The sequence below is a fragment of the Euprymna scolopes genome, chromosome 1 (genome assembly GCF_053919585.1).
Source record: "Euprymna scolopes isolate OS-2025 chromosome 1, ASM5391958v1, whole genome shotgun sequence".
NCBI classification, from domain to species: domain Eukaryota; kingdom Metazoa; phylum Mollusca; class Cephalopoda; order Sepiida; family Sepiolidae; genus Euprymna; species Euprymna scolopes.
The window spans coordinates 197,512,536-197,539,601 of record NC_136482.1 but is presented as its reverse complement, the minus strand read 5'-3'; the positions used below and the strand labels follow the sequence as shown (position 1 = coordinate 197,539,601).

Sequence of the window (27,066 nt, the reverse complement as noted above, 5' to 3'; positions counted from 1 at the left end):
AAACAAGAACGATAAAGTTACTTATCTGTTTCTGCAGATAACTTTCCGCTTCTTATCCTTTTATACCTCTTACTTAGACATATCTTTATCCCACTCGCGGCCACCATGTGTCATTATCGAGGATGTCAATAGATTGAATAAGACATAACGACAGATCAACTGCTATAAACATGGCGTCTTTATTTACATCTGACAAACATGAGTACACCGGTAAGGGGGCGTAACTCCAGCCGGTGAAAACTCTTGTTCAGTCCCTCATGCAACATGAAGTAGGCCTTTATGCCATACCTTATCCAAGGCCTTTGATATGTCAAGAGCAATTGCTCTAGAAAGGAAGCCTTTCTCGAGAACTTGTTTCCTTTTCGTAAACTGTTGCGGCAAATTCCGGAACTCGGCTACAGTAATTGTGTCATCATACCCACCCCATTTAACATTCTTTCATCGTTCTGATTATTTCAGCCTCCAAAATTATATCTTGCAAAATTTTTGCTATGTCTATGTTGATTATTTCCCTTAGATTTAATGATGATCCGTTGACATAAGCGCCAATATTTTTTCTTTTTTTTATCACTCATATTAAAAGTGATCACTCATATTAAAAGTGATTTATCACTCATATTAAAAGTGATTTATCACTCATATTAAAAGTGATTTGATTTAAAAACAACAACAACTTGATTTTGCGGCCATTTTTGGCGGTGCCTACCTGAGATTTAATGATGATCCGTTGACATAAGCGCCAATATTTTTTCTTTTTTTTTATCACTCATATTAAAAGTGATTTGATTTTTTCAAATAATAAATATAGGATTTTTTTATTACTCCCCCCCCAAAAAAAATTTTTTACAAATGCTCAACAATATTTGTTCGATTTATTATCAGAGATATTAAAGTGATTTGATTTTTAAAAATAATAAATATGAGATATTTTTATTACCAAACATACTTAACAAATGTCCAACAATAGTTTTTCCGTTTTTTTATCACTACTATTAAAAGAGATTTGATTTTTCTTTTAAAATAATAAATATGGAATTTTTTATCATAAAAAATATTTAATAAACAATGTTTTTACGTTTTTCGGGGTTTTTTTTTAAGTTCACTCATATTAAAAGTGGATTGATGTTTGCTTACAATTAAAAAATTTTTAACATTTAAAAATATATGTTTCTAATTAAATACAGTATTTTTTAAATTTATCAATACGGATTAACAAAAACTAAAAAGCAAACTTGAAATTATAATAAATGAAATAATTATTTTAATTTTCTGCGAACTAGCTTTTCCGTTCGCCATCTTAAATGTCGACTTCCACGTGTCAAACTGGTCTCGTTGTAATAAACACATCTTAGAATCGTTTCTTTGTTGATGCAGATTGCCAAACAAAAGTAAGTATTACTTAAATTTAATTGCTCTCTGGGGTTCTTTTTTACTACATGGGCGCGTTTAAACTGTTATGTTTCCCTTCTTTTTAATATAGAAATGAGTGAACATTCAATGTTTGAATATAAACGAAAAATTGTAATTTTATTGAAACCTTTTCAATCTGGTATTGTTCAAGTTTCCTTTTATTTTATTTTTCAAATGCCTTGAAAAGAATTTGGATATTGAAACCGTGAAAAAACTTCTTTGTTTAGTTAGCCTAACGGCCAAATTTAATGCGGCCATAGTTTTGAAACCTAGTTTATCAGATTTTTTATAAGCTTTCGATTACTTTTTGATTTATTTTTTTTACACAGGCATCACCACATTATCCAGGCCAAGAGGCCACTCGAGGATAAGGGGTAAACAGGGTACATTAGAATTTGGACAATATAGTAATCATTAGTAATGAAAATTCGGTAAATTCGTTAACTTATATGGAACGGTTCATCAAGAACTTATTTACATTAGACTTGAAGACAACCATATTGTAGTCAGCCGGAAAGCAGGAAAACGGAAGACAATTCCACAGGTGTGCAGTTCTAAGGAAGAAGCTTTGTTCATGGAATCTACGTTTAGGTTTAGGCACAGATAAAGAGTGGGGGGAATTATTGATAGTGTTTTCAGCTAGACCAATGTTTCTTGTTCAAGTTTGGCGAAGGGGGACCATAGACTGAAGCTCAGTTGAACACTTTCCATGAAACTAACGATACATCAGAGACAAACTCGCAACATCTCTTGTGTCAGATAGAGGTTGCAGGGAAGAGAAAAGGACATCTCCTACAAGGCTACGAAGTCTATTTTGAACTCTATTAAGGCAGGACAAGTCCTTTCTAGCAGCTCCTGCCCAGATGTGGCAACAGTATTCCATCCTTTGACGTACGTGGCTCTTATATAGATACAGAATTACATCAGCAGTGAGATATCTACTGGATCGATAGAAGGATCCCACCATTTTTCCAGCAGCCTTGGCAACAGATTTGATGTACGTGTTTTATTTAAGATCAGGAGTAATGGTCAAGCCCAGAAGCTTGTCAAAACATGAGGCCTCCTGAAGATGAGAGTTATTAAATTCAATTGATGCCAAATGTGGATCAGAATGTTGATGATGTAAACAGAGAAGCTTGGTTTTAGATTTTAAGTAACCAGCCACTCCTTTCCTCATTGAACCACGTGCTCAAGATCAGAGGAGAGAGAATCGGAGAGAACTTTGTCATTTACTGTCTTAGATGTGCTACCATAAATGGTAGTGTCATCAGCATAAATGTCTACAAACGATGTAAGGATGTGATTTGGAAGATCATTAATATAGATCAGGAAAAGAGTTCGGCCCAGGATGGACCCATGAGGGAGTCCAACATTAATACTGTGAGCTTCTAATTTTTGCCCCTCAACTACTACTCTTATGAACCTATCAGAAAGAAATGATTTAATAATTGAGAAGACATTTCCAGCTATACCATAGCTAGAGATCTTGTAAAGTAAACCTTTATGCCATACCCTATCAAAGGCCTTAGATATGTCAAGAGCAATTGCCCTAGAAAGGTTGCCTCCGTCGAGAGATTTGCTAATCCTATGAGATATAACTGTAAGCACATCTGCTGTAGATCTAGCAGAATGGAAACCATATTAAGTGTCACTAAGAAGGGCATTTTTGTTGAGATGGTTGATTACTTCTGTATTTAACACAGATTCCAGCAACTTACTCATGACGCACAGGAGATTATTGGCCTGTACTGAAAGGGAGATGACCAATCACCTGAATTCTTAAATACAGGGCATACTGATGAGATTTTCCAGGGTGATGAGAAGCTATTCTCCTTAAGACAACGTTTAAACAGTTTTGCAAGTATGGGTGCTAGTTCTGGTTGAAGTTTTTTGAGTACTATGATTGGAATACCATCAGGGCGAGTTGCTTTACTGGAATCAAGGTTTTTGATTAGTTTGGCAACATCACGTATAGATATATGTATATCACATAGCATGTTTTCTGATACAGGAGGAAATATTGGGGGTTGGCAGCCTTGGTCGCAGTTCTTGGAAAAGAGTTTGGCTTTGTCTGATGTTAACGAGATTGCCTCAGGTCCATTGATGATAGTTGTAGTTCAGGATCCTGTTTGCTATTTGCCAAAACTGGTGGGAACAAAGCCGCTGCTCAGCTACTTTGGACTTGACAGATTGAGCATACAACTCTCTTGCGTTCTTTATTACTTTCTTACAATGGTTGCTGGCAGTCCTGAAAGTGGCTTTAGTTTCCATACATATATTACGTTGGAAACAGTGGAAAAAGTGATTTCTGTGCGCAATGGCAGCAGCACATTCTGGAGAGAACCATGGCTGGCTGTTAGGTTTTTGCTGGAACTTTTTTGTAAGTATGAAACGGTTTATACCTACAATTAACCATTCCATCAGGTCTGATACTATAGGGGACACATCCTTTTTAAACATGGAACGCAAAGGTAGATCCAATATAAATGTACAGAAGCTATCCCAGTCAGCCTTAGTGTATCTATATACTGTACGATGGAGAGGTACGTCTGGTGACTTATTACATTTCACTTTTATCTTAATTGATACAACAGAGTGGTCGGAAGATCCAAAAGGAGACAGAACAGAAACTGAACATAGTTCAGAGCAAGTTGTGAGAAAAAGGTTTAGTAGACTCGCATACTGGCTGTCATTGTTGGACACGGGTGGGTTCGTGAACAATCTGAGTGAGGTCATAAGCCATGGAGAAATCATGACAGAACCTCCCCTCATCATCGGTCTTGTTTGAGTGACTCAACCATTTCACGTTGTGAACATTGAAGTCTCCACATACTTGAATATTAGCTGAAGGATAAGCAGATAGGACTTGGTCAATTTTCTCAGATATGCTTTTAAAGATAGTAACTCCACTGTTGTGGGGGCGATAGAGAGTAAATATAAATGCAATAGTGTGAGCTAATGCAACCCGAGAGCACATATAGGCTAAGTTAGGATTTTCTCTGGAGATGTCCCTACCACATGAAAAGCCATCTTTAATATGGGCACATATTCCATGCCCATGGCGATCTTGGGGGTCAGATTTAGAAGTAAAGTTATAGTATCCTTTAATTACGAACTCTTCTAGGGAAATAGCCTGTCCAATGCCAGTTTCGCTTAAAAATAAAAGGTCTGGTTTAGTCCCCTGTAATTGGGTTTCAACCTCTGGAAGGTTAGAACGTAGACCCCTGATGTTGGAGAAGGAGATATGGTAGTAGGGGTCTATGTTGGAAGTTGGAGAACCGGGTTTAATCATGTATTTTTTCTTGAAACTTTTCATGATGGAATTTTTGAATTTGTGTGGATTATGTTTGAAAGATTATTTTGGTTATGTTTGATAGAAAGTTATAATGAAAAATGGGTAAATGTCTAATTTAGCAGTGTAAATTATTTGACTAACAAAGAATTATAAAAACTATTTTTATATAAAACACATTATTAGAACCTAAGGCCGAAATAAAACCAGAAAAAAATTTTGGGTTTGTTTTACTATAACAGCGTCCAAAAGTTAAGGTTCATTTTACTGATTAATCTAAATTTAATCTTTTCGGATCAGACAAAAGACCACATGTCAGAAGAAAAAATGTTTTCAAGGCGAGTAACAAAATTCAAAACTTTAATGAGAATTGTTATCATTAAAATCACATGAAATATGTTTTTTTTTGCGATTATATTGTTTATATAAAAATATTTAATAAATTATTCTTAACTCAATGATAATAAAAGAGAACAATTTGGAGACCATAACGATTCAGTTAAAATACACACCTATCCCACCCACACTATTTAAACCATCAAACACAACAATGAATGGAGAAATTTTACTGTTTATAGTTTTAATAGAGGATGCTTTGAAAAAACAATTGATAGCAAAAATAGCGTGTATTTTATTTTAAGTTTTTATTTTTTTTTGACGTGAAAAGAATTTGGATATTGAAAACAAATTCATGGCTTAGTTATCAACGTACCATAGCTTAAATGCTAACGGCCCAAAAATACATTAAAACTGATGAAAAATATGGTTTGGAGACCATAGGGATTCAGTAAAAATACACACCTATCCTGCCCGTATAACTTAAAATATCACATACAAAAATAAATAAATTTTAGTGTTTATAGAAATAAATTTGAATGAACACTGCTGTGGAAAAAACTCTGTCGAACCCAACACAATCCCACAGAACTTTGTTGAAACAACACAATATATCCCTGTAAATTCTGTCAAAATGATATGATACAATCTCAAACAGCTCCATCAAAACGACTCAACACCGAATGTTTCCAGAGCAACCTTGGCAGTTACTCTTGGATTAACGGTCGTTATCACAAATAGATGATAAACAGAAACCAAATGATGTCATATACACGACTCAACACAATCTCAAACAATTTGGTCTACATGCTCCGGCACGATCCCAAATGATTTCATCCATGTGACACAACCTGATCCTGTACAACTTTGTCGATTTGAAACCAGATTCAAACTCTGAGCAAATTGGGGGTGATTGCATGCCACTTATGTTTGCTCTACTAGTCAGCGATATTCTTTATTGAGAGTTTAAGGGTGCAGGTTTGACAGTTTGTTTGGCTGTCATTTCAGAGTGACTCTGGAAGAGCGCTTACTCTTTAGTAGACAAAACTTGGCTAATAGTCTACTGATTCTACCCAAACCTAAACTATCATATGTAATGAAATCCTAAGCAAAAATTAAATTACATCCAAAACAAAAAAACTCTAACATTGTCCCATCACTCAGTCTCTGAAAATATAGACGCAGAACTATTCTAAGATAACCAATTCTTTTCTCTTAGAAGCTTAGATGTGGTCCAGATAGTCATGCTTCCATACCTGTTTGGTGTTTTTAATGTCCACAACAGTACTATGCTTGGCTTCTTGAGTTGTACAGATGCAGCAGGATTCTGCACTCATAGTTTCTCTATGGCTCATTCCCTAATATAGTCCCATTCTCGACTTGCCTCTCAGAAGATAAAGATAAAGTGTTGTAATAAATTTATTCTGAGCAGATATTTTAATGGTCGAATCTGACCATATATACTATGCAGTGGACAAGGCAGAAGAAAGTAGGGAAGTAGACTTTTATATGTCCAAAGCATTTGACCAAGTCTGGCATCTAATAAAATTTAAATCATGCGGTATTAATGGGCAAATACTATATAGAATTATATCTTTCAAGATGAGAAAAATACAGACTATTCTTGATGCAGGTACATTAAAACAGCATAATATTAAGATGAGAATGCCATCAGGGTCCATGCTTCGACTTTTACTCTTCCTGATATTCATAAACGAATCCTTTGATAAAATTGGGTGTATTTGCTAATGATAATATGCTTCTAAGATGTTTAAATGAAAAACTGATTACACAGATATAAGACTGACAGAATACTTAGAAAATGATCTGTAGTGAAATAAGTCTGTAATCCTAACGCTAACATTTAATACTACTGACTAACAATTACCAGAAGACTTCTTAATCACTGATAGCCATGACTAATAACAAGCCTATTTAGTAACAAAATACCACCTCTTACCTCTAGAAGTCTCTAGACACCGGAAAGACAGGCAGGAGTTTAAATGTCCTGTAAACTAACATCAGACTCAACTCATTACATAGACCCTGGAAACTCGATTAAAACTAAAACCCCATCTTCCAACGTAGACCCCTACTACCAGGTCTCCTTCTCCAACGTCAGGGGTCTACGTTCAAACCTTCCAGAGGTTGAAACCCAATTACAGGATACGAAACCGAACATATTATTTCTAAGTCAAACTGGAATAGGGCCGACCACTTCCCTAGATGAGTTCATACTCTAACTTAACAGCTTAATCTGACCCCCAAGATCGCCATGGGCATGGAGTATGTGCCTATATTAAGGATGGCTTCCCGTGTGGCAGGGATATCTCGAGAGAAGATCCTAATTTACCCTATATGTGCTTCAGGGTTGCACTTGCTAACACCACTGCATTTATATTTGCCCTCTATCAGCCCCACAACAGCGGAGTTACTATCTTTAAGAGCATATCTGACAAATAGACCGCATACAGTCTGCACATCCCTCGGCTAACATCCACATCTGTGGTGACTTCAACATCCATAACGTGGAATGGCTGACCCATTCAAATAAGACAGACGATGAGGGGAGGTTTTGTCATGATTTTGCCATTGCTTATGACCTCACTCAGATTGTTCGTGAACCCACCCGTGTGCCCGATACATTCGGTCAATATGCAAGCCTCCTAGACCTTTTTCTCTCAACTTGCCCTGAGCTATGTTCATGTTCCGTTCATTCTCCTCTAGGATCCTCCGACCACTCCGTTGTAACAGTTAAGATAAAAACGAAATGTAAGAAGTCCCAGATGTACCCCTCCACCGTACTGTATACCGATACTCTATGGCTGACTGGGATAGCTTCCGTACATTTATATCTGATTTACCTCTGCACTCCATGTTTAAAAAGGAAATGTCCTCTATAGTATCAGATCTAACCGAATGGTTAATTGTAGGCATAGACCAATTCATACCATGTAAAAAATTCCAACAAAAACCTAACAGCCAGCCATGGTTCTCCCCAGAATGTGCTGCTGCTATCGCGCACAGAAATCACTTTTTCCATAGCTACCAACGTAATAGATGCACTGAGACTTAAGCTGCTTTCAGGAACGCCAGCAACCACTGTAAAAGAGTAAGAAAAAATGAAAGAGAGCTACATGTCCAGTCTGTTAAATCCAAAGTAGCTGATCAGCGGCTTGGTTCCCACCAGTTTTGGCAAATAACAAATAGGATCCTGAATAGAAGCGTGCGTTCTATCCCAACCATTATCAATGGACCAGAGGTCATCTCGTCAGCGTCAGACAAGGCCAAACTATTTGCAAAGAACTTTGCAGCTAATTCTACCCTATGCGACGAAGGCCATCAACTCCACATATTTCCTTCTATAACACAGAACAAGCTAGGTGGTCGCCAAGCTAATCAAGAACCTAGATTCCAGTAAAGCAACTGGTCCTGATGGCATCCCAATTATAGTGTTAAAAAAGCTTCAACCAGAACTTGCTCCCATACTTACGAAACTATTTAAGCGCTGCCTTAAGGAGATGTGCTTTCCGACTCCCTGGAAGACCTCATCAGTTTACCCTGTATTTAAGAATTCAGGTGATAAGTCATCCCCCTCTCAGTACAGACCAATAAGTCTCCTGTGTGTTATGAGTAAGTTGCTGGAATCCATATTAAATAGAGAAGTAATCAACCAGCTCAGCAGGAATAACCTTCTTAGTGATACACAATATGGTTTCCGCTCTGCAAGATCTACCGCAGATGTACTGACGGTTATATCCCACAGGATTAGTGAATCTCTTGACAAAGTTTTCCTTTCTAGGGCAATTGCTCTTGACATATAAAAGGCCTTTGACAAGGTATAGCATAAGGGTCTACTTCACAAGATTTCCAGCTACAGTATAACTGGAAATGTTTTCTCAATCATTAAATCATTTCTCTCCGATAGGCTCATAAGAGTAGTGGTAGATGGACAAAAATCGGAGGCCTGCAATATAAATGCTGGAGTCCCTCAGGGGTCAATCCTGGGCCTAACTCTCTTCCTGATCTACATCAATGACCTCCCTAAACACATACTTAAATCATTCGTTGACATCTATGCTGATGACACGACCATCTACGGCAACTCATCAAAGGCTGTAAATGACAAAGTTCTCTCTGATTCTCTCTCCTCTAATCTCGAGCGCGTGGTTCAGTGGGGGAAGATGTGGCTGGTTACCTTTCATGCATCCAAAACCAAACTCCTATCCTTACATCATCAACGCTCTGATCCCCATCTGGCATCAATTGTGATGGGTGGCTCTCGTCTGGGTGAGGCCCCATGTTTTGACAAGCTTCTGGGCTTGACCTTTACTCCTGATCTGAAATGGAACATGTACATCAAGTCTGTTGCCAAGGTCGCTGGAAAGATGGTGGGATCCTTCTACCGCTCCAGAAGATATCTCAGTACTGATGCAATTCTCTATCTATATAAAAGCCAAGTACGTCCAAGGATGGAATACTGTTGCCATATCTGGGCAGGAGCTGCTAAAAACAGCCTATCCTGCCTTGACAGAGTACAAAATAGACTTTGTGGCTTAGTGGGGGATTCCCTTTTCTCTACCCTGCAACCTCTCTCCCACAGAAGAGACTTTGCGAGCCTATCCTTGTTTTATCGTTATTTCCATGGCAGGTGCTCGTCTGAACTCCAATCTATGGTCCCCCCTCGCCAATCTTTCACGAAAAACACCCGTCTAGCTGAATCCACTGTGAAAAATTTCCCCCACTCTATATCTGTGCCTAAATCAAAACGCGGATTCCATGAACAAAGCTTCTTTCTTAGAACTGCACGCCTGTGGAACTCTTTTCCGTCTGCCTGCTTCCCACCGGACTACAACTTGGATGTGTTCAAGTCCAACGTTAACAAATTCCTAATGAACCGCCCCCTTAAGTAAACACTTCATCAAATCTCTACACTAACGTAATGTACTTGCAATAACCCTTATCCCTGAGTGGCTTCCGGGCCTTGATAAGTGGTGATCACTGTGTAAAAAAAAAAAAATGGTCCACATAGTTGCCTTTTACGTTCAAGTTGCAATATGCCTTGTCTGGGTTGAACATGAGTAACAAAAAAACTAGCAATAACAACATAATGAACCAATTATTTTGAAATCTTCCAGAAAATACTTATTTTTTGTAAGCAAAACACTTTTACTGAAGTATTTATCTAAAAATCGGATTAATTTATGTTCGATTATTTTTCTGAGTTAAGTTCTAAAAATAGAATAATTTCTACTAACAAATATTTTGAAGAAATATGGATGGATAGTGCTGCAATAAGTCAACACGATTTGCATCACACTCACCAATCACTGTCATGATCTGTAGTGAAATAGGTCTGTAAGCCTAACACTAACATTTAATAGTATTGACTACCAGAACAAAGTCTTTGGAACGCTGAATTTTTTAAAGCTGAAATCCCTTCAACAGTTTGGATTTTTAAGATGGGAACTCTTTTGAGAAAAGTCGCTGCAATATTAATTTTAATTTTTATCCCTTGAGATTCAAATGTTAATAACATTTTATTTCAGTATTTAATTTATACTTTTATTTTTTTAATGTTTTATTTAATGATAGATTTTCTCGTCCATAAATGTTGTTTATTATATCTACCAAGTTGATTGCATGAATAGATTAGGCAATTGTATTCATTTTCGGTTTGTAAGAGGGGAATCTATCACCATACCTTCCCTTAAACACGCCAGTATGACTTTTATTAAGTACAAGACTTAATAAAGTCTTTTTTTTTAATGGAAAGTAGATATCACATTGTGGATGCGTTATCGGCAGCTCTCGTTACTCTTGCTTCTCTTTATTTGTCACTCAGTTCTCATTTTTTAATGAGTGATTTTTCTAACAAAGTGAGAAGAAAAAGCTGTATTCTAGATTGGCAGTATTTTGCGCGAACAGTCATCAGAGATATCGGATATTTTCTGTTTCTATGTCTATGCTTGTAGCCATGTCACTAGTACAGGTGCTGGAGGTAAACGTTTTAGCTGGGCTAGCATTACCAGCCAGATAGTCAGGGACCCAAACCTTGGATTAACCACTAAGGAGGCTGTGCTATCAGCAGGTGCAAAGTACTGGGGCTGCTGTATTGCCATTTGGTGAATTGATTCTGGTGGGGCCTCTTGATGCCATATTAGTGGGTAATTGTTACAGTTTTACCTTATGTGCTACAAAAAAAAATTTCTTTGTTTCTTTTTCTCTCTTACTTTCCCTCTCTGTCCTGCTCTAAGCAAGTCTGTCGACCTAGTCCACAAATCTCAAAACTCCATCATGAAAAGTTTTTTTAAAAACATACACCATTAAACCAGATCTCCAACTTCCAAGTAGACCCCCACTACCATGTCTCCTTCTGCAACATCAGGGATCTATATTCTAACCTTCCAGAGGTGGAAACCCAATTACAGAAGACTAATCCAGACCTATTATTTCTAAGCGAAACTGGCATTGGACAGACTATTTCCCTAGATGAGTTCGTAATTAAAGGATACTCTAACTTAACTTCTAAATCTGACCCCCAAGATCGTCATGGAATATGTGCCTATATTAAAGATGGCTTTCCATGTGGTAGGGACATCTCCAAAGAAGATCCTAACTTACCCTATATGTGCTCCCGGGTTGCATTAGCTCACACTACTGCATTTATATTTACTCTCTATCTCCCCCACAACAGTTGAGTTACTATCTTTAAAAGCATATCTGAGAAAATTGACCAAGTCCTATCTGCTTATCCTTCAGCTAACATTCAAATATGTGGAGACTTCAATGTTCACAACGTGGAATGGTTGACCCACTCAAACAAGACCGATGATGAGGGGAGGTTCTGTCACGATTTCTCCATTGCTTATGACCTCACTCAGATTGTTCACAAACCCAAGCGTGTGCCTGATGCTGATGGCCAGTATGCAAGTTTCCTAGACCTTTTTCTCACATATTGCTCTGAACTATGTTCAGTTTCCGTTCTGTCTCCACTTGGATCTTCTAACCACTCTGTTACATGAGGATAAAAGTGAAATGTAATAAGTCCTCAGACGTACCTCTCCATCGTACAGTATATCAATACTCTATGGCTGACTGGGATAGCTTCCGTACATTTATATCAGATCTCCCTTTGCGTTCCATGTTTAAAAAAGATGTGTTTTGTATAGTATCAGACCTGATTTAATGGTTATTTGTAGGTATAGACCGTTTCATACCCTCAAAAAAGTTCTGACAAAAACCTAACAGCCAGCCATGGTTCTCTCCAGAACGTGCTGCTATTGTGCACAGAAATCACTTTTTTCACTGCTTCCAACGTAATAGATGTACTGAGATTAAAGCCACTTTCAGGACTGCCAGGAACCATTGCAAAAAGAGTAATAAAGAACACAGGAGTGGTATGCTCAGTCCGTCAAATCCAAAGTAGCTGAGCAGCAGCTTGGTTCTCACCAGTATTGGCAAACAGCAAACAGAATCCTAGACAGAAGCGTGTGCTCTATCCCAACTATCATCAATGGCCCTGAGGTAATCTCATCACCATCAAACAAAGCCAAACTCTTTGCCAAGAACTTTGCAGCTAATTCCATCCTTTGCGACCAACGCTGTCAACCCCCAATATTTCCCCCTGTATTAGAAAACACACTATGTGATATACAAATATTTGTACGTGATGTTGCTAAGCTGATCAAGGACGTTGCCTCCAGTAAAGCAACAGGCTCTGACGGTATTCCAGTTATAATGCTCAAAAAACTTCTAGCAGAACTTGTGCCCATACTTACAAAACTGTGTAAACATTGTCTTAAGGAGAATTGCTTCCCACCACTCTGGAAAATCTCATCAGTATGCCCTGTATTTAAGAATTCAGGTGATTGGTCATCTCCCTCTCAGTACAGGCCAATAATCGCCTGTGCGTCATGAGTTAGTTGCTGGAATCTATGTTAAATAGAGATGTAATCAACTATGTCAGCAAGAATAACTTTCTAAGTGACACACAATATGGTTTCTGTTCTACTAGATCTACAGCAGACGTGCTTTTTTTTTTACACAGTGGTCACCACTTATCAAGGCCCGGAAACCACTCAGGGATAAGGGTTATTGAAAGTACATTACGTTAGTGTGGAGATTTGATGAAGTGTTTACTTAAGGGGGCGGTTCATTAGGAATTTGTTAATGTTGGACTTGAACACATCCAAGTTGTAGTCAGGTGGGAAGCAGGCAGATGGAACAGAGTTCCATAGGCTTACAGTTATATCTCATAGGATTAGCGAATCTCTCGGCAGAGCCTACCTTTCTAGGGCAATTGCTCTTGACATGGCCTTTTATAGAGTATTGCATAAAGGTTTACTTCACAAGATCTCCAGCTATGGTATAGCTGAAAATGTCTTCCCAATTATTAAATTATTTCTCTCTGATAGATTCATAAGGGTAGTAGTTGATGGGCAGAAATCAGAAGCTGACAATAGTAATGCTGGAGTGTCTCTGGGGTCCATCCTGGGCTGAAATCTCTTCCTGATCTACATTAATGATCTTCCAAATCACATCTTTAGATCATTCGCAGACATTTATACTGATGTCACTGCCAGCTATGGTAGCACATCTAAGACTGTAAATGATCAAGTTCTCTTCGATTCTCTCTCCTCTTATCTTGAGCACGTGATACAATGGGGAAAGAAGTTGCTAGTTACTTTTAATACATTTAAAAACAAGCTTTTATTTTTACATCATAAACACTCTGATCCCCATCAATTCAAATGAATGGCTCTCGTCTTGGGGAGGCCTTATATTTTGACAAGCATCTGGGCTTGACCTTTACTCCTGATCTGCAATGGAATACATACATCAAATCCGTTGCCAAGGCCACTGGAAAATAGTGGATTCCTTCTATTAATCCAGTAGATATCTCACTGCTGATGCAATTCTCTATCTATATAAGAGACAGGTATGTACAAGGATGGAATACTGTTGCCACATCTGGGCAGGAGCTGCTAGAAAGGACTTATCCTGCCTTGATAGAGTTCAAAATAGACTTTGTAGCCTCGTAGGAGATGTCCTTTTCTCTTCTCTGCAACCTCTTTCTCACAGAAGAGATGTTGCGAGTTTGTCTCTGCTTTATCATTATTTTCATGGCAAGTGCTCGACTGAGCTTCAATCTATGCTCCCCCCCTTGCCAAACTTTCACAAAAAACACTCGTCTGGCTGAAAACACTATCAATAATTCCCTCCACTCTTTATCTGTGCCTAAACCTAAACGTAGATTCCATGAACAAAGCTTTTTTATTAGAACTGCACGCCTGTTCTTGCTGAGCCGTTCCACTTAATTTAACAAATTTACCTAAATTCCATTACTAACAATTACTATATTGTCCAATTAACGACTGTACACTCTTCACCTTATCCGCGAGTGGCCTCCGGCCTTGATGTGTGGTGATGTGGATAAGAAAAAGACTTCTCAATCACCGATAGCCATGACTAATAACAAACCTATTTAGCAACAAAATACTATCCCTTATCTCTAGAGGTCTCTCTAGACACTGGAAAGTCTTTTACTTTAATACTTTCTTCCCTAGGATTGCAGAGTATTACTGAATTTAAAATTAATTTTAAGTATGAATGTTTACAGAAACATCAAATATGAATTGTCCCCATTCAAAAATATTCTAATTGTATAAGCATGTCAGTTTATAAAAAATATACTTCAATTAATGAACATTTTATAATTGTCAGAAATATTGAAACTAAGGTATACTTTTCAATTTTTTTAAAACTATTAAAAAACTTTTCTACTGTATAAATATAAATAAAACAAAATATTATTGCATTTCTTTTGTTCTGTATAGTTCTGCATATCAATAAATTTGTGGAAGTGTAAAAATTTATTTCCTTTGTAAATCTATAAGATTTGTAAATTATATTTAAAAACATTACATTTTGAATGTCATTAATAAAAGTTTTGGCAAAATTTAGTTGAATGTTTTCTATACAAAAAGAATCCATTCATTTTCTTTATGGATAAGTATTGAAAAACATTCTCACATCTCACATTTTTTATAAAGCAATAATGGATTTGAGAACTTCTTAATAAAGTTGAACATAATGACTTCAATTTTGCTTCTAACCCATTGTGCCTGAACCTAGTTTTGATTACAAAAACTGTCTTTACTTAACGTGAAAAATATTTTATTCACAACATGTATATAATTTCCATCTTTTTATGAAATTAATTTTGTTTATTTATTTTGAATTTTGCAGAATATGCAGCAATCAATACAAGAAAACAAATGCAAATTGATAAAAGCCTACAATGAAAGGAATATTTTTAAACTACATTGTTTTCTTTCATCAAATAGCATTTTCTGATAATATATTGGAAAAGAAATACCTCTAAACTTTGAACGTATTTCTCTTAGACTTAATCAATAGAAACCAAACTGCAGTACTTTTTGCAACTGCATAAGACTTACTTATTGGTGCATATAAAACATACACATTTAAGTTCATATGACTAGTCCTGCACATGTGAATATGATTGACTTATGATTCATTATTGAAGCAGAATTTCAGTCACTAACAATACTAGATTAAATTGCGTATTGATTAAAATTATAATCTTAATTTTGTTCCTGATATTTCAGAATTTTGCGAATCTATGCATCATTGTTTGATAATCATCTATATCAGATTCATAAGAATTAATTGAATATGATGTTCTGTTTCCAATGATCTGCATAGATAGAAGATCAGATCTATTTTATTTCAAATCCAAAGATGTACAAGTTAGCTGTCAACAATACTGGAACACCACTCATGTAATAATATATTATATATTACTGTTAAAATCAAGTAAAATTTACACATGATTATGAATAGCATCCAATGAATACTTGATTTAAAATACATAAAATATACGAATATATGTAAATGTTTTTAATTCATTGTTTATTGCGAAACAAAAACCAACCAAAAACATAAAGAAACATAAATCTTAAATGTTTTTTCTAAATTAATAGTGAATCTGATACTAAAAAGAACACTATTCCTGCAGTGTTTGTAGTTCTTTTATAGTGAAACACTTTTGCGACATACTGAAAAGAAACTGTTGTGAAATATGTAGCTCTTTTACAAGAGAACTGTTTTTGTGTGACGCATATGTAAAAATATACTCAAGATAAATCATTCTTGTAAAGTATGTTGTTTTGATTTAAAACAAATATGAATACTGAATATAAACCATATACTTGTGAAGTATGTGATTCTTCTTTTACAACTAAACAAAGCATGTTGCAACATATGCAAACACATACTGGAGAGAAACCATATTCTTGTGAAGTATGTGGCTTTTCTTCTGCAAGGAAACATGATTTAATGACACATATACGAACACATACTGGAGAGAAACCATATTCCTGTGAAGTATGTGGTTCTTCTTTTAAACGGAAAGATTCTATGTTGAAACATATGCAAACACATACTGCAGAGAAACCATATTCGTGTGAAGTATGTGGCTTTTCTTTTACAACAAAAAAAAGCATGCTACACCATATGCGAATACATAAGGGAGATAAACCATATTCTTGTGAAGTATGTGGCTTTTCTTCTGCTAAAACAAATGATTTGAAGAGACACATGCGAAGACACACTGGAGAGAAACCATATTCTTGTGAGTTATGTGACTTTTCTTCTGCATTAAAATCTAGTTTGGTGACACATATGCGAACACATTCTGGAGAGAAACCATATTCTTGTGAAGTATGTAGCTTATCTTTTACTACGAAACAAAGCATGGTGAAACATATGCGAACACATACTGGAGAGAAACCATATGCTTGTGAAGTATGTGGCGTTTCTTTTTCAATTAAAGCAAACATGTTGCTACATATGCGAACACATACTGGAGAAAAACCATATTCTTGTGGAGTATGTGGCTCTTCTTTTACACAGAAAAATTCTGTGTTGGAACACATGCGAACGCATACAGGAGAGAAACCATATTCCTGTGAAGTATGTAGTTTTTCTTCTGCAAGGAAACATGATTTAATGATACATATTCGAAGACACACTGGAGAGAAACCATATTCTTGTGAAGTATGTAACTCTTCTTTTACAAAGAAACAACGTATGTTGCAACATATGCGAATACATACTGGAGAGAAACCATATTCTTGTGAGGTATGTGGCTCTTCTTTTATAACGAAACAAAGCATGCTGCAACATATGCAAAGACACACTGGAGAGAAACCATATTCTTGTGACGTATGTGGCTTTTCTTCTGCAAGTAAATATTATTTAAGTGCACATATGCGAAGACATACTGGAGAGAAACCATATTCTTGTGAAGTATGTTCCTCATCTTTTACAACAAAACAAAGCATGCAGCTACATATGCAAAGACATAATTGAGATAAACCATATTTTGTTAAGTGGCTTTTCTTCTGCAAGAAAAATGATTTGGTGACACATGTGAACACATAGTGAAGAAAAAATTGAATGCTTACTAGACACTTAGGTGAGTCTCTCTGTATAGGGGTTGTTTCAGTGCAAAGACCCTTACATGTGGATACTTCTAACAGGAAATAAACCCTAAGCAAATATTAAAAAAAGAAAGAAAAGAAGTACTGGCACCAGGATAAAAATGGCTCCTCAAGAAGGAAGAGGTAAGCAATGATTCAAATCTCCGTTTCTCTGAAAGATACAATATTGCAATACTAGATGCAAACCAGGATCAGCCACAAAGGAAGAAAATTTAAAAAAACAGAAACTTGAATGCCTACTAGACACGACCCTTAGGTGTATTCGGTCTTTCTGTATAGGAGTTTGTCTGCACAAAGACCTTTACATGAGGATCCTTCTAACAGGGAATAAACTCTGAGCAAATGAAAAAAAGACAAAATGAATAAAAGTATAAACAAAAACACTGGCAACCAGGATAAAAAGGGCCTCTTAATTCGTTCATGCACCAGACAGGAGAGGTAAGCAATGATTCAAACCTTCATTTCTCTAAAAGATACAATATTGCAATACCAGAGGCAAATAAGGATCAGCCATCAGCCTTGATAAAAAATTATCCTTCCACCACCGCCAACAACAACTGCAGCAACCAAAAAAAGGAACACAAAAGACTTAAAAGCCATGTCATGGACTGTTGCTCAAAAGAAGGTATTGCTACCACTGTTCAATGTTTAAACAGTAGAGCAAAACAAAATCAGATGTTACTCGAGGAATAAGAAAATCTAACGTTTCTGAGGAAAAGAAAGCTATTTCCAGGTGGGAAAATATATACCATAAGAAGAATGCACCCTTATAAGGAGGAAGCTCTGAAGGAAGCAGGAAACGACTACCTTCCCATCTGAGCTGAGGAAACAAAATGAAGACAAGAGGCTACCTGAGAGAGAGAAGAAAAGTGGACTGCTGTTTTGCTACCACTGTTCAAAGTTTGACAAGTGGGGCAAAACATCAAATCCAGGCAAGGGAAATATTCAACCCAGAAAAATAACTTGTCAAAGATACAACAGTAAATATTTGTTTAGTGAGGCTGAGCTGGACCACATGAGGTCAGAAATTTCAGACTATTATATTTATACCAGTCGTAAGATAATTCAAATAATAAAATTATACTACACTTGTAGAAAATTATATATTGTATTTTTCTCTGGAATTTCTCGATTGTTCTGCCTACTTTGCAAATAACTATCATGTAATCTCTTCTCGTGCATGTAGTAAGAATTGTATATTTTTCTTTTAATTCCACATTCAGTGTTTTTAACTATAGCAAATAGTGACAAATTAGGGTTTTCTTTAATGTCTGTTCAAATCTTATAATAAAAAGTATTTTTATAGTTTTCCAGTCTTGTTCAATTAATGATGACGTTTGTTGTCACCACTATTATATTTCAATTCCAAACAATTCAACATGATATCCTTCGTCTGCCATAATTAAATTATTGAAATAAATAAATAAATGTTCTCGTCAAGATTCTTCTCTCATTTTGAATTCCAGATTCTATTTATCAGAAACCTCATTTTGTGGTAGTACGATCCACCTAATTAGCATAAGTGGAGTGTCAACCATATAAGTATGGTTGGTACTGTAAAGACGGGAGCAACCCAACAAAAGAGAGAACAAGATTGAGATCCAATGACTACCCAGTTAACACCTTCTCAAGGGACGGTCTCCCCATAACTATATTTAGCATTACAAGCGTATGCTGTATTTTCATGGCCATCGGTAATATTACAGACCTAATGTTCTTCAACAAGTCATATCTTTTTTATTTGTGGGTCAATTTTAAAAGAATTATATTGATGGAAAGAGAATAGAATAAGCATTACGATGTTACTTTATTTTTTTCTTATGCATTCAATGTTTTTATGCTCCAAGTTAAAAATGAAAAAAACGGTAAAAAATGACGACTGCAAAAAGGGAAACTGTTTTTTCAAGGTTTATATTTCATACGTTACGTTTGGATACATATGTGCTGGGTCAAATTTGATTGGATATGGCTGAAATTTTACAAGCTATGTAAACAGAAATCCATCTCTACTTGACTTTGATTTATATTTTTACAACCACAGGAAGTAAAGTTACGACCAAGCAAAGTTGACGGAGAATATGTCAAAATTGATCAGATAAATCAGCATATATCATCGATTTTTATATAGATAACAGTTTCAGAATTATTTTCATGTACAATATGTAAATATTTGATAATCATTAGTTGTGCAGAAATTTCTTTAAAATGTTATCTTTTATAGACATTTAAATCTGCTTAATGGGAAAATGGCTCGCTATGTGCTAATGTACTGACCAACGCTGAGGAGCTGAATAAAGTATTCTTTTAAAAATAGAAAACTGTGTTTCTGCTTTTGACTTACAAGACTAGTCATTTTTTATTGCGTTTGTCAATTTAAAAAAATTATTTTTAAGTTTTTCAACTTTTATTTGCAAACTATATTTTGTTTTTTTGTTGTTTTTTTGTACTAAAACCATTAAACAACAAAATGCACTAAGTACATGCGTTCTGTTATGTTATTTATAACCTCTTACTTGTACTTCAGGTAGAATTGTGTTCTTTAGTGGTCAAAAAACCCCAAATATATAACAAATAAAAGGTATTTGTGCACTTATGCTACCATGCTTAAATAATGTTAATATTTAGAAACCCATTCTTAACATGGGGAGGAAACATGGGGAGGAAAGGTTAACTGTTGCAATATTTTGGTTCTATAATGGGGTATGATCCCACACAGTCGGACGATTCTATTTATAAACGATGCTGCTAAGAACTGACGAATCAAATAAATTCACGTTCTGCTACCAACCAATCAGAAACCAGAATTGCTTCATAAATATTAAACCTTTTCTGGGGCAATTTCACATGTTCTTTTCCCGAGTTTCGACACGGTAAGAATATTTTGTACTGTGGAACTGTCTGCTACGAACAAGTCACCTGCCAGGACTTGTGTGTAACAGCGAACCATCTGAAACTGTTCTGAAACTCAAAATGGCTTACACTTCCAGATTCTGTATTTTCACCTAACAATTAAATAAAAAAAAGATTGTGAAACTTGAATTTAACTTAAAAATGCTATTTGAAAAAATAGCATGGTATCAAGTGCATAAGCACCCAAATACATATTACCAAAGGCAAGATAAGTTACTCTTCTACCTAGTTGGATAATGTTTTAGTGTATTTATTTAATATAAAATATTTGTTTATTTTAAAAATTAGTGTCGAGTGTTACACAAGTACAAGAAAAATAGTCACATGGTATCTCGTGTCTTTGAAATCATGACATTTATTGGGTGGGTTCCTTATAGTATTTTTTTGTTTTTGTTTTACTCATTGTCCAGACCATTTTTTCGAATCTGTAAAACACAATCGTTTGTTTAACTGAGGATATCTAAATAATAATAACAACAAAAATATAATAATAATAATTAAGCAGTTCGATAAAGAATTTCATTGTGATGCATTTTGTAAATTTTTACCTTGTTTCCACCTTAACATTTTTCTTTAAAATGACTACCTTTAAAGGTTTTCGGGTATGCTAAAAACGAATATCGCATTTAAATTTTCCGCAAATAAGTAGCTTTCTGGATATTAGCAATGTCATTTCCTATGTTATTGCTGGTGGCCATCTTTTGTGTTGTAGTTATTTGATTCCATGTGTTCAATTGCGTTCCAACACATTTTGGGTTTTGATTTCTGTTAATCAAAATTCTCGCCAGTGGATGCCATAAAAGGCTTCCTCCTGATTAATATTTACATAATTTTTTTCCGTTTTTCTCATAATTGAAAATTAAAAAGTTTTTTAAAGAAAATAGACGATATTATTTTAGAATATTTAATTTTACTAATAGAATATGTTGTTTGCATTTTATTTCTATAAATCATCAGAAAAGACATGAAAGAAAAATCGAAGAAAGAACCCCCTAGAGACAACTCTAATGAAAATGCTACATAAGAGAAAGAAAAAAATCGTTAACTATTTTCCAAAGAACAGAAACGGTACTGAAAACGAAAAGAGGAATACGTGATCTATTATATAAAGATCAAAATATCCTGAAGTGGATAAAAAGTAGAAGACAAATATCGCTATGGCATTGATTGATGTGTGTGTGGTGTTAAGGTGCTTTATAGAGAAAGCAGAAGGACTATAGCAATCCACGTGGAAAACGATTACCATCAAAGACAAGGAGTCGAATGGTTAGATGACTTATGTAACGATGTAGCATAGGTAAGGATCGTGTTGGACTGCATTATATAGTTAGTTCACTGTATGTAACCAAAGAGCATCTCAACCAGATAACATATTGGTCACTAAGCTTCATAAGTATGGATGTGGTTGGAATTGTTTGTGAGGATTATTTTGTTGTATTCTGGTTTTGTTTCTTTGACATTGGATCCAATCATCATAGTTTTTTTACTCATGTTCACCCATGATAAAGCATATCGCTACTTGGGCTACTATTTGGGATCATGTCTTGGAAAGATTTACAAGAGTTTTGTTTATGTTACATTTAGCCTTCTGCATATCAGTACAGCCTGGGAAGCAGGCAGCAGGAAGGAATTACAAAGTCTAGTTATTCGAGGGGAGAAACTATTAGAATTGAAAGCTTACTGTCATTTAGGGACATCAACAATAAAGGGATGAGATCTTATTGCTTAGCGTGTTTGTCGGGGTTATATACGTCGAGGGGCTACAAGTGCAACGAGTTCATCAGACACATTCGATGAAAATATTTGTAAAACAGGCACAGTGATCCAACATTTTTGCGATGGGACAGGGGCTGGAGCTTAGTTGATAAGTGGAACTGATTAGATTGACAACTCTTTTTTTACCCTATCTAAGAGGGAGAGACTAGTGGTAGATACATCATCCCAGATGTGGCAACAATACTCCACTCTTCATTAAACTACTATTTTTGATGGCCAGCACATCCCAATGTGACCAATATGGCTGCAAGTCTTTGCTTATTTCCCTGGATGTGTTAGGCCAGCCATGCAGGATGGTTTCTTTAATTCACAGAGTAGGGGGTCAGCTTCTGTTGCTAGCTTTTTTTATCTGTGTAAATTTTTCTGTGGAAAATTGAACGAAATCCACTCTCATATTGAGGTCGATCTCTTCTTTATATTTTGTTTGGTAACCAGGAGAATCCGTCTGCCAGGGTCATCTCCTTGCCTGAGTGATAGATGATTCTCAAATCAGGTGAGGTCAGACAAAGCAGCATGCGTTGCAGACTACATGGAGCTGCGATTAAATCCTTTAAGCTGATCATTTCTAATGGCCTATGATCATTTTCTACTTGGAATTCACATTCATATAAGTAAGTCAAAAACAACAGCTTCTATCTAGTTTTATACCACCCTTGTCATATATAGCACCAAAATAATTTATCTGTTTTTGATCAATTGCACATTTTCCACTGTTAAAGCATAAACCTTTAGTTTGTGCTATTTTCATTGTGATCATGCTCCTGCTTCGTCTTCCCATAAACAATGACATCATCAATAAGTTTAATTGCACCTATGCCTTTTTCCAGTATCATGTCCATTCTCTGCATAAATACGTCATCAGAAATCACTAGACAAAAGAGCATTCTTTGAAAACAGAATCTCCCAAACAGTGATTGGAAAGTCTTTAATAATTGCGATTCTGCACCAAGAGTTATGAACCAATATCCATTTTTAGCATCCAACTTGTAAAAGTGTTGAGCCTTTGACAACTTGTGTGTTACCCCCCCCCCCATTGTAGGAGTCTTATAATGGCATCGCATGATCGTTTGGTTGAGATTCTTTGCATCAAGACATAGGCGACGTTTTCCATTTTTCTTTCGCTAACTCATTCGGTTGGTTCACTAACCTTTCTAATAATGCCTTGTGATTCCCTTTCATCTCTAAGATGGTGTGGGAAGATAAAGGTTTACAGCAAAAACGTGCTCATATCTGTCTGTACTGCGGACTGAGAAGGAAAAACGAAAAGCTACAAGATGACGACCATTGTCTTTTAATGGTCATGGCCTCACACAGTTCTCGAATAATCACGTCTCCTGCGTGATTTTGAAGTGCACCTAGGCACCATAAAAGCAGGTTGCTGGGTGAGTGGGGCAGAAGCGTTAACACCTGTGTCGAGTGAACATCATTGGTGCGACTTGTCAATCTTTTTGTTTACATTGAACTTGAAGGCAACGATATTGCAGTCAGTCAAGAAGCAAGCAGAACAGTGTTGCATAGGAGGGAAGTTCTAAGAAAGGAGCGTTCAGGCTTTTATCTAGTGAACCTTGTCATGCAACTCATCAGACTTTTCTGATTCAGACGGATTGGACATTTTCTGGGTGCATGAATCACTGGGTGATGATTGGGCTTTAGGACTATTTGATAATTATTTTGAAGTGTCCTACACGGTCACACTGCTTTTTACATAGGAGTCACAACTTATCATGGCCCAATCTGGGTATGAATTTTTTAATTCGACGATGGAGTTAATTGACTCCTGGTTTTCTCTTATTGTGCAGTGGATGCTTAATAGCTCCGATTTTCTGAGTGAGGATAGTCCTTTTAGTGTAGGACCCTCTGTTGCAAATTGTATCAGAAGATTTGTCTCACGCAAAGCAACAGAACTTTTTGGCTAAAACGTCAAGCAGAGGTTTGGTAGTCACAAGTTCAGTCAAGTAGAGTTCGTTATTCACAACATTAGATACACGTCGACGTTCTCTATTCGCATGTCTTAAACGCTTCTCCCACTCCTCTCAGCAAGTCGCCATTTATAATGTTTCGGGCACACCCAATTTGCATATACCACACGAGACTGCTAGAGATCTACGCGTGACCGGAGGCTTTAAAAGATAACAGCCACCATCTTGGACCTCTCTTTTTTTGTCTGTGTTTCAGCCTGCTACCGAGACAGATTCTCGACCATTTCTGAGGTAGGCCCTCTCTGTGTCTATCACACTCCCTCCTGATCTCATGATCACAGAAATGGCAATGCAGTGGTGATCGCCGTCGTCGGGTGCTTCTCTGAAGGGAAACGATGCATGCCTCTTCTTCACTTAAGCTCTCATCCACAGACTGGGGGTTGAAGAATACCGCTTCCGCTGGGAGGCTACTGATATCAGAGTCACCTTCTTAGGGAGCTGCTGTGAACCAGAGTGATGTCTCACTGGTCCCTGACTGAGAGTCAGATTAACTCCCATTGTTCACGGGTAGCCGCGATTGTGTTGTCGGCTGTAAGTCCTTAATGTGACGGGGCACACTGTCGACACACACTGCTTGCTTTCTTATCACTTCAGTGATGCGTCCAAGTCCATACTGAGTGGTACATTTGCCGTGTGGGTTCTTGATCCAGACAACATTCCCTTTGGGCAGCTTCCCTCCAGTTACTTTCGTCTCAAGTACTGGGTTCGTTTCTATGCTCTTCACGCTAACATGATACTTGTACAATGTGTCAGCCGGTGCTGGAGAGGGTGATACAGCATCCTTTTGGATCACATTGTATAAATAAACTGCTTCAGACACAGCACAGCCCGTTCTGGTGGCGATAGTTTTGACAGACCTGTGGTTCCGCTCAATAATCCCATTCCTGCTCGGTATGTAGGCACATCAGAACTTCAGATATACTCCCCAGCCATTGGCAAACTTTCTGAATTGTTCACTGGTGAAAGCGGTGCCATTGTCAGTTAGTATCTCCATCAGAGGGCCGCGTTCGAGGAAGATGCTGTTTACCTGATGGATGACTGCTGCCGTATCTTGTCAGCCGAGTGGCCACCATATCGCAAACCTAGATGGGCTGCAGTCAATGAGCATCAGGTAATCCTCGCTATTGTGTTGAGTAACATTTATTGCCAGCCGGCTCCAGTTGATCTTTATGTCCAGTTTTCCTTTTTTCCAGCGAACGGATGCCGGGTCGATGGATTGGCAAGCCACGCAGCTCTCTACCACTCTTTTAATGCCTGTTTTCATACTTCAGAATCATTCAACTTAGCAAAATATCCTGGATGTCCACTTTGGTGGTAGACTTCTTTGATTCAATCAAACTGAGGATCGCCAAGTTTATCCCCTTGATGACGGAATCAAGCTCTGCCATGTTTATATGCTGGGAGTCCGGTTCTGGGTATAACCAGCAGGCATCTTCCACCGTGGCCCCATCATGGACTACTGATACGCCCGTGACGAGAGCTCGCATCAACCCACACACTCAGGTCCCAGTTGTTGATGCACCATCTGCCCTGTGCAGGGTTCTCCTTGCGCACTCTGGTGAGGACTTCCTCCAGCATTGTGTTCAGAGTGGTGTCGTAAACCACATCGTCTCATCCAGCGGTGGCCTCAGACGCTCTCCTCTTTATGAACGCCACCGCAACACAGAGCCAGCCGCCCACAGGGAGGTGTCCAACCAATTTTCCGTACCAAGAAAATATGTTTCTTCGTGTGACATCGTGGGGCATGTATGGCACTTCATTTCCCCATTTCCAATGCAGGACGCCACCTTCTCCCTGAACCTGCAAACCGAGCACCTGTGCACCATCCTGTAGTCTCTTCGGCTCCTTACTGAGAAGGCCAAAGTTGCAGAGATGCTCCTCTACACGCATTGCGGATACAACCCCTTCATTCAAGTACACGTCATCAATATATGCAGATGTTGCCTTCCTTATGCGCTTATCCTGAGCCAGAATCGTGTCAACAATCATTTGCGTAATTGCTGGTGCCACGTGGAGTCCGAACCCCATATGGGTTAAGCAGTATCTCTTCCCCTTAACCAGAACTGTCTGATAAGACCATAGTGACTGGTGTACACGCACGTGAAGGTACGCTTTCCAAAGATCAAGCATGCACACATTAGATCCTGCTTGCTGATATTCCCATAATTTATCAGCGCACACGTCTGGGCGGGCTGTAAAGGGGTCCACGTGTTTGTTTAACTTCCTATAATCAAACACCAACCTCACTTTTTGTTTGTTTGGCTGGACGACCGCCATTAGTGGGATTAAACACTTTGGAGGCCCCAATAACTTCTCAGTATAAGGAATCAGCCATCCATTGTCAATCCAGGTATGTAGTTCCCTATCATACTCTACGCAAGCTCCGGGAGAAATCTTGTACTCTGGCACTCTATTGAACAAATTCTTTGGCGGGTGTTTATCTGATTATTTCCAAGCCACAGTCCAGGACTTCGTGCACTGGTCAAACTCCACACGAAAATCAGGCTTATCTAGGGTGAGTGCTGCAAAAACGCACTCTTCACGTTGGGAGAATGTCACTTTCCCGGCTCCATCTACTATGACTCGGCCCAGCTGCACAATTGCATCCATTTTTAAGAGTAAATCATACCCAAGTAGCTCCCTGTCCATAATCAGAGCTTGCATGGCTACTTCAGGCCTGCTGAGCTCCCGCCTACAGTCAGCACCAGAGTTCTTGTCATTTTCCAAGTGTCGCAACATTCTTTGTGCACAAGTGTCTTGGCGCAATCCGTGTCCACAAGCGTGTGGCACTCACGCCCATTAATGCATACGCTCATTGCAGGTAGCGCCTTGT

General features: G+C 37.4%; 1 long non-coding RNA gene across 1 annotated transcript; it reads left to right on the top strand.

The window, feature by feature from the left end:
* The first annotated feature begins 1,296 nt into the window (after positions 1-1,296).
* On the top strand, positions 1,297-18,876 carry LOC145279057 (uncharacterized). The gene is made up of 2 exons (XR_013868390.1): positions 1,297-1,388; positions 15,290-18,876. It is a non-coding gene; the product is annotated as an uncharacterized LOC145279057 (long non-coding RNA).
* The last annotated feature ends 8,190 nt before the right edge of the window (positions 18,877-27,066 follow it).